The 14343-nt window shown below is 44.1% G+C and overlaps 1 protein-coding gene and 1 long non-coding RNA gene across 3 annotated transcripts in view; one reads left to right on the forward strand and one right to left on the reverse strand.

Annotated features, from left to right (window-relative positions):
* LOC138497680 (carbonic anhydrase 13-like) overlaps positions 1-14343 on the forward strand; it is a 1250189-nt gene that overhangs the window by 1138008 nt on the left and 97838 nt on the right. The window lies entirely within an intron of this gene.
* Positions 1-14343, reverse strand: part of LOC138497681 (uncharacterized) — a 114904-nt gene that overhangs the window by 4422 nt on the left and 96139 nt on the right. The window contains exon 4 of the long non-coding RNA XR_011278637.1: positions 156-253. This is a non-coding gene — a long non-coding RNA (uncharacterized lncRNA). The remainder of the gene's footprint in view (positions 1-155; positions 254-14343) is intronic.

Below are 14343 nucleotides of genomic sequence, written 5' to 3' on the forward strand. Positions count from 1 at the left end.
AGTGTTTTGGCTGTTTTCAGTATTTCCTTAGTCACTATCCAATCAATGTGCCTCACACTAGTGACAGTGACAGTGAGAACAGGGTACTCCCCCTCCCCTCCTGCATCAAGCATATATCAATTTCCAAACAATTGTCTTAAAACAGACAGTCGTACCTGTTTTGCCTATCATTCAGGCAATTCTGGTGTGCATTGGATGATGAGTCTAAGCAGGATGTTCGTCGAGTGGGCGCTCCTGCATGGGTTCTTTTCAACTACAAAGAAGCATACAGAGGTGTATTGCACTCATTGCCTCCGTTAACTGTTTTGAATTTTGTGGTAGACACACACATCTTTTTTACATGACAAGCAAGCTCAAATACTACTGTGGGCAGCACTGAAGTCAAAATCATAGTGAAGGAAAACCAAGGCAGAAGAGATCCAGGAATAGGAAATAGTGGGGACCCGCAGGAGCAATCACAGTGCAGAGCAATAAAAAGGTGGACATACTGTGATTTACTACAGTGTTTCAAAGGTGGGGGGGGGCTTCCTGGGTCATGAGTCATGTTGTGTAGTGTAAAGAACTCATGGCGGCAACAGTAAAGACAGATACACATGCTTGCAGTTCAAGGGTGTTTATTAAACTGTATGCAGGGGTGAGAAAAATGCCTAATCTAAACCTAAAGCTATGAGGTGAGCAAGCTAGAACCATCAAATAATAATAAGGTTGTCCTAGTAGCGTCTTGACAAAAAAAAGAGCCTATACTAAATAAAAATGATAGCCAATCCTTATCACTAAATTGCAAAAAGAGTGTGGGATAATGTTCATCAGAAAAGAAAGACGTTTTTTCAAAATGATAAGTCAGGTTGGTATGACTGGGTCTCCCTTCCCCACTTTTTAAGCACAGGACAAAACAGAGCTCTAGAGCACAGCACACTCCTGGGCCACTCCAGCATGAGGTTCACCAGTCTTGTCAACGATAGCAGAACCTTCAAGGGCCAAGTCTCTTTCCTCAAAGTCTCGTGCCTTAGAAGGCTTGCTAAATCAAAACAACAAACAAAGTCCATTTAGTGGACTTGCACATTGAGCGATTGTTCTTCGCCCCTAGGATCTCCCTACGCCGGGCTCGGATCCACCTTGCAAAGGGGGCCTCCCTCCGGCACGTTCACGCTGGCCTCCTGTAACACAGTTCATGAATTTCTAACATAGTTTATGATTTGCTCAGTTTCATCAGAAAGTGTTGATTCCCTTCTCCTCGCTTTCTTTCAGCATCCTCAGGTTCACAATTGCCTTATCTCATAGTTCAATATCTTATCAGATAGCGAGGTTCCGTTCCCCTAGCTTTCTCCCGGCCATGAGTCAGAGACTTTAGATTGAACAAAGGATTTGACGTGACCTTTGTAGGACCAATCTGACATCTCACGCTGCCATTTCCTAGGACGTTCTGGTATTTGCATTTTTCAACACTAAACCGAAGGGGCCAGCAAGAATCCTTCGAATGAGCACTGCTGCGGCACCTGACCATTCTGCAGCTGGCCCTTGTCTGGACTTTCTCAAATGTTCAAACACGCACACGCACACACACACACACACACACACACACACACACACACACGCACACACGTTCTTCTCAAGTACTTTGCGTTCACATAATGTTGCTACTTGCAACCTTGGGCTCAAAACTGTTAGGTTTGCTATCAGCTTCCTCTGACTCACCGACTGTGTTGAACCCATTGGCTTGTATTGTCTCTGGAGTTAAGGACGGTACCACGGCAGCCAGCATGCCTCGCTGCCTGTGCTTTCAAAGTGGGAGGCCCCTGTGTACCATTGAAATCTGTTCCACCACATGGCTATAACTCTCGGTCTAATGATTTCCCTTTCAGAGGCTTCACGAGTTGAAAAGTGCAAGGACAGTTCCCCCTTTGTCGTCCTTCCAGGTCTTGCTGCCTTTCTTCTCCATTTGAACTGCCAGTTCGGTGTAGCTGTTTCATCGTGCGTTCAGCCTTGCTCATCTTGTGCTTTCATGCTCTACCTTTTATCCCTGTGGGGAAGGTAAAGGGCCATCAGGTGTGCATGGTTGTTGTCAATTGCCTGACTCTGCCTGACCCATGTGTTGGGGCATCTCAGGTAAACGGCTCTGGTATTAGTCTGTTGTCTGTTACAGTGTAAGCAAGTGTTTGTGTCGGAAAGGGGTGGGGGGAGGCTAGTGCATCTAAATATCCTGCAGGTTAGGATGGGGAAAAGGTGTAACAAGGAAGTGGGGTACCGGGTCTCAACCTTCGGTGTCCTACTTCAACTTCCCGAAAGCACTCCCCCAGGTAATCCTCCCCCACTGGTTCACCCCCAGGAACTGAATCCAATAGCGATGGCCGAGTCCTAGCCACCTGGACGACAGATCTTTGGGGACTAGCGGGTGAGACACCTTCAGGCTTCTCACAGTAGGGAACCCGCCCTTTTGGGTACTGTTGCTTGCTCCTTCCTTAGTATAGAACATGTGGCAATTGGGTCTCCACCTGCTACCCACATCATCATGTGGTGGGGGTGGCGGAGCACAATTGTCATGGGAGGCTTGCTACCTACAACACATTTATCTCCCCTCTCTTCCATCATCTGGGACATGTGGGTGGGACATATGACTCCTTGCTGGAGACTGGCAAAAGTTCCCCTGGGATTAAGCACATGTGCAGCTCTGTTTGCTGCTCCCATGCTAAGGAAGGAGGGCATACGACATTTCAATGGTCCTCACTTTATCAGCCACTGAGTCTTAATTTTGAATTATTTTATTTTTATGTTTTTTATAGGTTTTCTAACACACCAGATTGCAGTATGAACCCTTGAAAGTGCAGGGAAGATACGAAACAAGCACATTGTCTCATAGTGTTGACAACCATTGAAGGATGAGAAAATAAGGAGAACATTAAGCAATGTGGTGCAAACATTGCAAGATTTACATAGCTTTATAGAGCACGAGTGAGGGGTGTATACTCTCATCTGCAGTAGACAACCTTCAATGGGACCCTGATTATATATAATGGTGGGATTGCAGGACAAGAGATGGGGCTGGAAACTATAGGTGCCTATTCTAGATAAATACTAGGGTGGTGATGTGTGGAAATTGCCATTTCTGCTAGCAAAATCTCTACCATAAGCTGATCTGTCAAGCATTGTTGCAAGTATTCAGGTATGCTGCTCAGACAGGCAGTTTTACAAGTGGTTAGGCACGAGTCGGCATATTCATAATGAGGGCTAAAGCCATCCACCGGAGGTCCCAACACTTAAAGATAACAAAATCCTCTGATGGTGGGTGGGTGTAAAGGCAGAGTTAAATAATTGAAGGCTGATATCATCTGGTGGGCTTTTAGTTTTCAGCTGGAATGGCGGTAGGAGGTTTCATTCCTGGTGTCCAATAGTAGATTCCTTCTGAGCTTGGAGCCAACGGCTTCTATGGAGTGGTCAGTCTGTCTGATGCTTTGACACTAGGGAGTGGAGATCATGTTTTGGGAGGCTATCTTAGGTTTCTACTAAGTGCGTGACCCTTGATTATGCCATTCACACACTGAGGGTCTTGTTAACAGGGGTCTTATAGATGATGCAGAGGAATTTATGCACAGAGCAAATAGGATCCCATGGTTTGAGAGAGAAGATTAGTCTGGGCCCCTTGTTCTGTAGGCATTGAAGTTGTCCGATAGATTCCATGGTAAGCCTAGGACCATGTGTTTGCAATGGCCCATACTTAAGCAACAGTATTTTTCTGTAGTGTGGTTAAGTAGGGGAACATTCTCTTCATCATGTGTGGCTGGAAAGTGTTTCTTTGTGCCATATGGTTGATTTGAGGATTAAAGTTTAAGTGATAAAGGTTAACTTGTTGAACATTGTGGTGGAGGGGGATAGAGGGCATCCATGTGACTGGTTACTTGTACGACTGCAGGAGGGCTACCAAGGACAGAAGCAGATGATTTCAGTTTTCCCAGGCTGGATAAGTGATTGCCAATCATCCAATCCTGTACTTTTTGGAGGTAGAATGGAATCAGAGCACTGTTCTAAGGGTTGGGTGGTATGTCTAGTACAATCTGGAATTTGTTTGCTTGGATCTGGAAGTGCAGTGTGAAGGAGTTGATTGATTTTACTAAAGGGTTTGCAGAGGCATTAAACAACCAGGGGGAGATTAAAGTGCCTTGAGGAACACTGCAGAGCAATTGGAAAGGGACTTGTGTGGATGCCCAGTTTGAGCTGGCAAAAATGGTATTTGAGATAGTTCTTGACCCGATTAAGCACAGGAATTTCTAGACTGAAAGCATAATGAAGTCTGTTGTTGATGTCATGGTTTACAGTATTGAATGCCGCTGAGAAATCAAATAGGATAAGGGCAATATCTGTGTTCTTGTCTAGGGATTCGAAGATCTTTTTTCAAATGTAGAGGAGACTAGTTTCAGCACTTCTGTGTTAACTGAAGTCAGATTGGTTGTTTTTCAGGAGGTTGCTGGCTTTGCAATCGGCTATTAGCTCATAGAATGCAATTTTCTCAAGGATTTTCCCAATGAAGGAAATGTTAGAGGTGAGCTTGTAACTTTCTGAGACTGCCGGTTAAATACCTGAGGAAGGGTGGCACAGTAGAATTATAAGGCCTTATGCATCCAAAACACAAGTAGGCGATTACACATTGATTACATCTACTTTGCTTGAAGTCTATTGGAAGGGATAGAGGCACATTAGCTTGTGCTATCTGCCCAACTATGAAAGTGGTTTGGCACCTTTCAAAAGTAGATGTGCCGAGCTGACATACAAATGCAGCTCGAGGTTTATTTTTTGTAAGGAATACATTATTTTGTTCACTGTTTTCTTAAACAGCTCTTGCTTGTCTATTTTCTATATTGGCAGTGGTGGTGGCACATTGGTGGTTGGTGATTTCTAGTGAGGGATGGTTATGGCATGGATGAATTTGAGCAGGTGGTGTTGTACATACACTAATTAACTTGTGTTTTTCTTCTTCCTTTGTATTGCTGTATGTCCAATTTTCTAATTGCTCAAATCATGTGTGCTTTGGGATATATTGTGAATTTACAGTCTTGTTTATATGTTTGCGATGAATGTTCATACAATAAATGTAACATTTCTTTTGATAAAATTATTGAATGTTTTGTATGTGTTTATTTTATATAGAGCCAAACCATCCGCCCGAGGGCATAAAGGTGCTACAAACAAAGAACAGAGACAATTGAGCCACACACACAAAACAGTCTTAGGGCCACACATATCCCCAAAACCAACATTAATTACTAACGTACATACAGAAGAAGAACATAGAACCTCATTACGAGGTTGGTGGTGCATATCGCCGTTAGCCGGTGTGTGGTCAACAACCAGGTAAAACAGTTTCCGCCCCCTGACATCCTGGTGCTACTGGGATATCATAGGCGGCAGCGGAACTGTTATTTCTGGAAGCACTGGCACCATTAGTATTAGTGCTTCAGGGGAAAGCCTGCCAGTAGGGGCCTGAACTCCCGGCAGGTCTGGCCTTCCGGGAGTTCCGTGCCCCTACCGGCATACTTACAGTTTGGCGGTCCAGAAAGGGTGCCGGTACGTTGCTACCGATACCGTAATTTCCAGACCACCAACATTGTAAAGAGGCCCACTACTTAAAATTGATCATTGATCTAATACTATTTTCAAATTAGTGGCATAGGCTATAAAACACACATTTGTGCATAATCTTATTATACTGGGGAAGTTATTCTGGCCACAACCAATGACTTTATAGTCTTAATAAACCCCATACACCAGTCATTAACTTGAACCCTATGAAAAAGTCTCAAGTCTTGGGCTCGAACACAACCTTCGCCCACTCTGCTCCGTAACCAGGAAATGTTTTTTGAATGTTCCTAAACAGTTTTCCTAAAAATACAGAGGGATCCCCACTGCCTTGTCCTAGCATTTGTATCCCATTTATGTGCTCCCGTTTACAACAATTCACTATTGTGGGTTACCTGGTATGTTGTGACATCCGTATAAGTGAATAAAGGCTGGTACATGAAAAATGTAATTCTTAAGGGGGGAAGCAAAGTAAAATCGAAAGGTTATGGATGTAAGGCTTTGAATTTATCATTACCACTTGCTCTAGGCAGCCTTTCATGCCATATTTATTTAGCATATATCTGCCATTACAGAAAGGTACTGCCCATAGGCAAGTAATTATTGGTCCTACCACCGAAAGGTGCAGTTGAGTCTGAACTGCTTTATCCCATCCCCTCTAAACTGGAGCACATGCCACCCCAGCAATTATTAAGTCTTGGGTCTAGCAGCTCATGCAGGACTGCTTACATTAGTGGTAAGAACAGGAATGATTTTAACACAATGGTTTCGATTGCTGTCTAGAGCAATGCCAGTTATGATTCATTCAAAGCCTTACATATATCCCTTTCTGGTTTTAGTTTTCTTCTCTAGGTGACACTGTACATATGCTCAGATGTGTTTTTCTTGATTGCTATGCCTAAGTAATCAAGTTCCACCTCACTGATTAGGTTCAATGAGGCTGCACTAGAAAATGAAATGTCAGTCTAAGATAGTAAATCTGAGCTACTTTCACCTCTTCCTGCCTTGTGTACTGACGTGAAGGTTTCTGACCTAAGTAGAATGCATCTTTGTGTGGAAGCCTGCTTTGCCACAGGTCGTCATAAGTACTAACCAGATAACTTATACTGTTTGAGTAACTGTTACTGTTTGAGTCTGTATGCAAGCAGAATCTATCATATGTATTATGGGACTTGTTTGGAAACCTATATGATGCAGCCCCTGGGAATTTAGGCTACTCGTACGTGCACACCCAATGGAAATTACCCCCTAACAGGGGCATGCAACCCTGGCTCACCAAATAAAAACTCTTGGAGCTAAGCCTGCAAGGGACCAGTTAAGTGTTGTTCTACCACATAATGAAAACTGTAAAGCTATAGTACACACTTAGAGCCAAACAAATTGACAAACGTAAGTTAGTAAAAGTGGTGGCCCACCACTATGGATGGAGGAGAGCTGCCTCCTGCTTGAGCATCTAGGCACCACCTTGAATGAGTGGTAGGCAGCACAGTCCACCTGTGTGCTTTATTTGCACGGGGGATTATGCTCCCTGCCTCTTTGCAAGGTGAATCCCCTGCTTCACAAATATTTTGTTAATCTGTATTGAATAATGAGATCCAGCTCTCATTATGTGCTACCAGCATAGACACACTGCCTGACAGGGGAGGAGTCCTCCCCTGTCAGTCAGTGTGTTCATGTTGCAGAGACCCACAATGTGAACATGCTGACTGACAGGAGCAGGCTGCTCTATGTCTACATCCTGGAGCAGAGGGTCATCTGGTCCCACCTGTGGCAGCAGAGGCTTGTGTGGAGGGTGCACGCAGGTATGTGTGTTGTTTTTCAATGTAATATGCATGTATGTAGGTGTGTTTGATTTTAATCAATGTGTGAATGCAAGGAATTGTATGAATGATGTGTGAATGCGTGGATGGAAGTGTTTAAAGTTAGGGGTTGGGGGTGCGTGGGTCATGGCATCATTTTTTGTGTTTCCCTCAATGCACAGTACCGTGCATCAAGGGTAAAGCAACATGATGAGCTAATCATTATCTTGTGTCTAGACTGGTGTACATTGAATGCAGGCACACACGCCTGTGCCGCCACAGGGAAGACCAGATGACCCTCCCCCCCCTATCTGGGATGTAGGCACTCTGCTAGGGGTCCAAAAGGAGAGGACTGCTCTCCTGTCAGGCAGCGTGTCTACACCCAAGAGAAGAGGGGAGGGTCATCCAATCCTCGCCATGATGGCATAGGCTCGTGTGGAGGGTACATGCAGGTAACTGTTTTTTTTAATGCAATGTGTATGTTTTCATGTAAGTTGGTGTTCTTGTTTTTATGAATGCATGAATACAAGAAGTTGTATGTATGATGTATGAATGCGTGGGAGGAAGTGTTTAAATTTAGGGGTTAGGGAAGTAGGCCAGTCTAGCCACATGATAACGCTTCACTTTTCATATGGCTTTACCCTTGATGTACAGTAGTTGTGTATTGTGGGTAAAGCAAACACCTAAGTCTTATTACTTGACAAGAGTGTCCAAAATTGGATGTGGCACAGTTTAGCCAGTTAATAAGACTTATGTTTGCCACACAGTTACAATGCGTCAGGTACGTTCATTCTGTCCCAGCCAGCATCAGCGTGTGGAGTGCTTACTCATATTCTCGTTGCATTTCTTCATTGCTGAGTAATTCTTATTGCGTTTGGCTCTGTGGTCTATACCAGGGATTGCACACCTGAGGAGTGCTCAATGTAGACCCCATTCCAAAACTGGATCCAAGATTGGGATCAATGTTCCTTAAGCTATTCTTAGCAGACTTGAGCTACGACTCGGGCTGATTTTCTTAAGATTTCCCTACCCCAATCTCATGTTCCTACTAAAATGTTAGTACTGAGTACCCTTCTTCCCACATCATAAGAGAGATCTCCTTGCATTCAAAGGTGTCTGTAGAGAACACAACAGGGCACCTGCAGGAGGTCTTGGGGTTGAGGCTTTTGGGGATTCCCCATAAACCACCTCTGAGGCTACAAGCACAGTGCTGGTAGTTTCCAGTAGCCCTGAGTGTTCCACTAACACTTAAATATGGGTCCCCACCAGTGACTATGTCGCAATGGCTATCTTATCAAATACTTTTAACAGAGAGATTAAAAAAGGGAACACTACCTTTTCAAACAAATGTTTTCTTGATGATTCCTCAATCAATGCCTTTTACTTGTTAATTAGCATAATGTGTCCATATTCATATGTCAGCAACTAATAACATTCCATCTTCTATTTGAGAAGGGCACTCCTATGTGCACCTCTTTAGTCACTCTGCTACACAAAGCTCAGTCAACAGTAATCAATAGTGATCAGCTGCAGTCTGCCACGGGTCCAGAAAAAAGTCTTGGGCCCCAAAACTGTGCGCGATGGCCTATATCCTTAGCCCACACTCCTGCTTCTCAGGAAGATGTCCTTAGTTCCTGTACCAGCTGGCCTGAAGGGGGCCTCACTTTCTTTCCTTTCCTTTACATAACTGCCATAAAAGATGAACGGTGCAAAATAAAACAAAAGTAATCATAATACAAACATCATAAATTTTAAGACACTGGATGAAAAAATCCTTAGACATCGACCCTCCCAAGCACAGAGGCAAACTAAAAACCTCTCTAAACAGTAACATTCCCTTATTAAAACAGATCTTAAAAAGGATGAAACTGCTAACACAGGGCCTCACGTCATGGCAAAGTGATGCGTGATGCACGTGAGGAATAAATGGTCCGGACTGCCACAAGCATGGACATTGTCCCGATACCCAAACACAGGTCTCTGAGGTTATTGGGCAGCATGCACCATGCATGCTATCATAGCGGGGGGGGGCTAACATTGGTGACAAGGTGGGACACCCATGCTACAATCCAGGTGGAGTATAAAGCTGCATCCTCGTTCCCTTCGAGACACAGCAGAAGCGAGTGCCTATGCTTCACACCTGTCGGAACACGACACAGCATCTTTGCCACAGTAGGTCTCATTGAAAGCGTATGTGCTCTTAACAGTTGATGCGTCCTTGTTCATCTATGGTCCGCGCTGTGCAGTAAATGAGCTCCAGTGAGAGAGGTTAGTGCCTTAGAGTTGCAGCTCTAGTTTGGAGAGTATGTGCACACCTTCGTATCTGCGATTGACACTCAGATCCAGTGCCATAAAAAAAAACACAAAAAAGGGGATATGGTGGCAGACCTCCAGGCTGCAGCCTTCTTTTCAAAGCTCAATCTGATGTCTAAATAGGATTAAGTGGTGCTGCATCCTGAGTCCCGGTACATCGCCATGTTCAAAACACATAAAGGACTGTACCAGTTGTAAGGGTCGAGAGGTAAACACAGGACACAATGGTGGCATGATTGTTGGTACAAACATTTATTGAATAGAAAGTAAAGAAACATCCCTACCCATCCCTATAACTAAGAGGGGTTTCTCTGCCTCAACCAAAACTAAGGATAACGTCAGAATGTCCATCAAAGGTAAATAATCCACTGACCTATGTGCCAAACCTATTTCCGTCCCTTACACTTCAAAAGAAACCTATAACTAGACTACACACACTTCTTATAACAGAATGACTCCCTCCTTTTGGATGTTTTAGGCAGTTCATAAATGATGGGGGAATATCCTTCTTCCCATACCCATCACTACGCTTTATCATGTTGTTCCCTGCAGATGGGGAGGAGGTATTGCTCTCTCCAGACCTTCCAAGATGATTTTGAAAGTTCCAAAGCAAGATTAGGAAGGCATCACCTTGCCCCAAGCCTTTCTCAGGCTCTCTTTCCCAATAGCCTTATTTATCAAAGTTCTGAGTTCCAAAACAAGATTGGAAAGGCATCTCCCTTTCCCAAGACTTATTATTGTTCAACCTTCTGCCAAAGGATACATCTTCTTTCTTCTGGTCTTCTCGTAACGTGTGCCAAAGGATCTCATCCCCTGGACTTCTCGTGACTTGTGCCAAAGGATCTCTTCCCCTGGACATCTCGTGACTTGTGCCAAAGGATCTCTTCCCCTGGACTTCTCGTAATTTGTGCAAAAGGATCTCTTCCCCTGGACTTCTCGTGACTTGTGCCAAAGGATCTCTTCCCCTGGACTTCTCCTAACTTGTGCCGAAGGACCTCTTCCCCTGGACCTCTCGTGATTTTGCCAAAGGATCTCTTCCCCTGGACTTCTCGGTTCATTGTTTGGGTCCCAGACCCCTTTCTCAGCTCTGTAGGATGCAGGGGCCAAGTCCTAAAAATTAAAGTGGGGGGACTCATCCACAAACGCAATGGGATGTGAAATCACCAGAAATTAGCATATCAAGGAAAAATATGCACATTTAATTAAACTGGCTTTGCATAATCACCCAAATTGCACAGGACAAATAAAATTTCCCTTTCATAAAATCAACACACACACAAAACCAAGAGAGGATATTTTCTTCCAATAGTGTTCTTGAAAACATTAAAAGGTGTGCATATTTTAAACTCTAAGAACAAATACAATTGTTTTCCATGGAACTTGCAGTACTGAAATGGGACATTTCACCTTTAGTTGTTTTTATTTGTCATCAGGTTATATAGTGCAGTGGTGAAGTGTCCGGCCTTCAAACCTCACAACTGTGGTTCAAGCTTTAACTCATAAAGTCAAAGAGCACATTCTATGTGTCTCATTTTATCTGGGGGGGACTGAGTCCACTCTCTGAAAAAAGTGGGTGGACTTTGTCCCCTCACGTGTACCCTCGACTTGAGCCCTGGTAAGATGTATTTCTTAAGCTCGGTTCACTAACCTGCCAGGCATTATCTCGTATTTATAATTCTCTTGGTTTCTCAATGACCGGTCCCAGACACCTCTTTCAACTTTGTAATGTCTCTTAAATAGTCCTGGTTCACTATCATGCCAGGCCTCTCTTACAGTCTCTTTGGGGAGCTCTTTCACTCCCTGCATTCTCAACTGGTCTCTGTCTTCGGTCCCACTGAGAAGTGAAGATGATTCTGCACTTCCTCCCAAACACAGCCTCTGCGGTCTCCCTGTGCATTCCCAGTCCTCCTCTGCACACCTTTCCACTTGGTCCACGAGGGTGTTGGTCCTCGGCCACACCGGTAGGCTTCTGCAGCTCCCCCTGGGCACTTGCGGTCTTCCTTCAGCTTTCGGCGGCTCCACCGCGCTGGTTTCTCCCCGCACATCAGGTTTTGCCTGGACCACTCGGATGGTTAATTTCTGCCACTGGATGTCAGGTTCCCCAAAAACCAAGTAGGTTGTGTCACTTTACAGCCTTCTCTGTCCCCACGTTCCTACTCCAGGAGTTTGTGTCTCTAGCATTTCTCTCCGAGCTGCTCTGCTCCGCGAAGCTGCTCTGGAGAAGGACTGACCTCGAGGAAAGTCCTTTGTTATTCTGACTTCCAATAGCTAGTATGTTCATATCAGTTCCACGTAAGGCTCTTCATCACACTAATCTTCCTTGTGGCAGTACTTTTGGAGTCATCCATGTTCACTCTTCTTCGTCACAGTATCATGTGCCTAATATACATAGCTGCTATGCATGAGGAGATTAGTAGAAGAAAGAGGAGAGGGAGAGGATGGGGGTGTTTGAGCCTCATTTGTATGGTTGGGTGAATTATGTCTGGCAGCATGATGGTGTGCATATTGTGTTCTCCCTTGACAGTTCTCACTTCTCCCCTAGCGAGGGTCCCCACTCATGGGGTCTTCCCACTGAGTACCACCCCCAGGGGGACTATCATGTATCGGCCACACCTCCCTGGTCCCATGGGATGGGTCCTCCTCCCGGGGCGAAGTGGTGAGTGGAGAAAGGGGACGAATAAGGCCCCTCCCCCATTATTCCTATGCTTCCCGAGAGTGCCCAGTCATGGCTGCCTCAGGTCCAGGGCCCCGGCCCTGGGGCACTCATGCGGGAACACCTCCGGGAACCATCACCCCTTTCGTACAAACACATCCATGGGCGCTGCCCTATTCCTGTTCACACCTTTATACTGTGAAATCAGGGTTCCATTTTGTAACACAGAAACTCCATTTGCAATCATTAAAAGGCCATTCAGATGTCACCTCAGCCTGCGGCTTTCTCCCTGTCAAACGTGCAGCCAGCGCGCCACCCCCGTCCCACCACCACCTCCCTGCTGTCCACATAACCGCCTGGTTCCCGTGAGAAGGCCGACAGAAGAAAAGCAACAAAATCCACACTGTGTCACTTGCTGTCAAAACTCCCTCCGGTGATTCAGATGCAGCATAAGGGGGAGGACGGCTAGAGCCAGGGCTATCTGTCTCCTTAAACCTGCCCTGCACCCCTCAGATCTGAGCCACAGAAACTTAATCTTCGTGTACCCCAGAGCAGAGTCAACAACGAAAGAGACCCTTAAATCAATAAATCTGTTTTCCCTCCCGGCTGGTATGTGCAAAGGAAGACCCGCTCATTGTGTGAAGAGCCCACATAAAACCCCTGACATCTTAAACAAAGTGAAGGGCAGAGTGTGTGTATGTATGTATGTATGTGTATGTATGTGTATGTATGTATGTATGTATGTGTATGTATGTGTATGTATGTGTATGTATGTATGTATGTATGTATGTATGTATGTATGTGTATGTGTATGTGTGTATATGTATATGTATATGTATATGTATATGTATATGTATATGTATATGTATGTGTGTGTGTGTGTGTGTGTGTGTGTGTGTGTGTGTGTGTGTGTGTGTGTGTGTGTGTGTGTACCGAAAAACCTTTGAAATTCGCCCGTTATGGTAAGCTAAGCAACCATAACTCGCGCCACCACCGTGCACTGCTAAGACTAACACCCACAACATCAAAGATGACATCACATGTGTATGTACTTTTCATGAAATATGTGTACAAGGGATTCTTATTATAGTTTTGCGAAACAAGTGTCAAGGATCATTGCAATAAATATCATACCCTAATTAGTGCATTGAACGATGCATTGATATAAATAGCATTCTATTATGGGGTTCTATCTAGTATACTAAGCTACTCATTCAGAAACATAACATTGTGTGCAGCGTACAAAATAAAGGTATAATATTCGTAATGTTTATATGTTGAATAATGAAATGATAATTGCTTTCTTAATACCTTTTTGTGTCTGTGAAATATGTAATAAGTAGCTAGTAAAACACATGTATTACATAATTGCATTACTATAGACAAAACACAAAGACACAAGAACACATACCAATATGGGTATATACAGGGAAAGTGAAGTTAGCAAAAAAGCACAAGTAGTAGCAGAAATAATTCATAACTTAACTGATTATTTTCATGCAAATAAATGATTGCTCTGTTTCAAAGCTGCTATTTACCCTATGTATATGTATCACTTGATGTGATTGGACCCTAAGGAAAGTAGTGTGAGTACAATGTATACAAATATGACCATATACAGAGAAAGTACAGCCATAAAAAAAACAGAACTATCAGAAAGTTCTCATAAGTCTATTGATTATCTTCATGCACAAAAAGGATTGCTGTCTTTCAAGCTTGTGTCTTCCCGTATGTATATGTTTCATATGATGTGACTGGACTCTAAGGGAATTACTGTAAGAACCTACTTGAAGGATACGTCTACAAATAAAATAAAATTTTTAGTTTCTGACTGTTACTGAAGAAAACCATGTGGCCTAGATATGTCAGCAAAAGAAAAAAAGAGTGAGCCATACATGTGATGTCATCAGTGATGTCATCAATGACATTTGTGATGTCATCTTTGATGTCCTGGGTGTTAGTCTTAGCAGTGCACGGTGGTGGCGCGAGTTATGGTTGCTTAGCTTACCA

Source organism: Ambystoma mexicanum, chromosome 5q (assembly GCF_040938575.1).
Source record: "Ambystoma mexicanum isolate Mex_15411 chromosome 5q, UKY_AmexF1_1, whole genome shotgun sequence".
Taxonomy (NCBI): Eukaryota; Metazoa; Chordata; class Amphibia; order Caudata; family Ambystomatidae; genus Ambystoma; species Ambystoma mexicanum.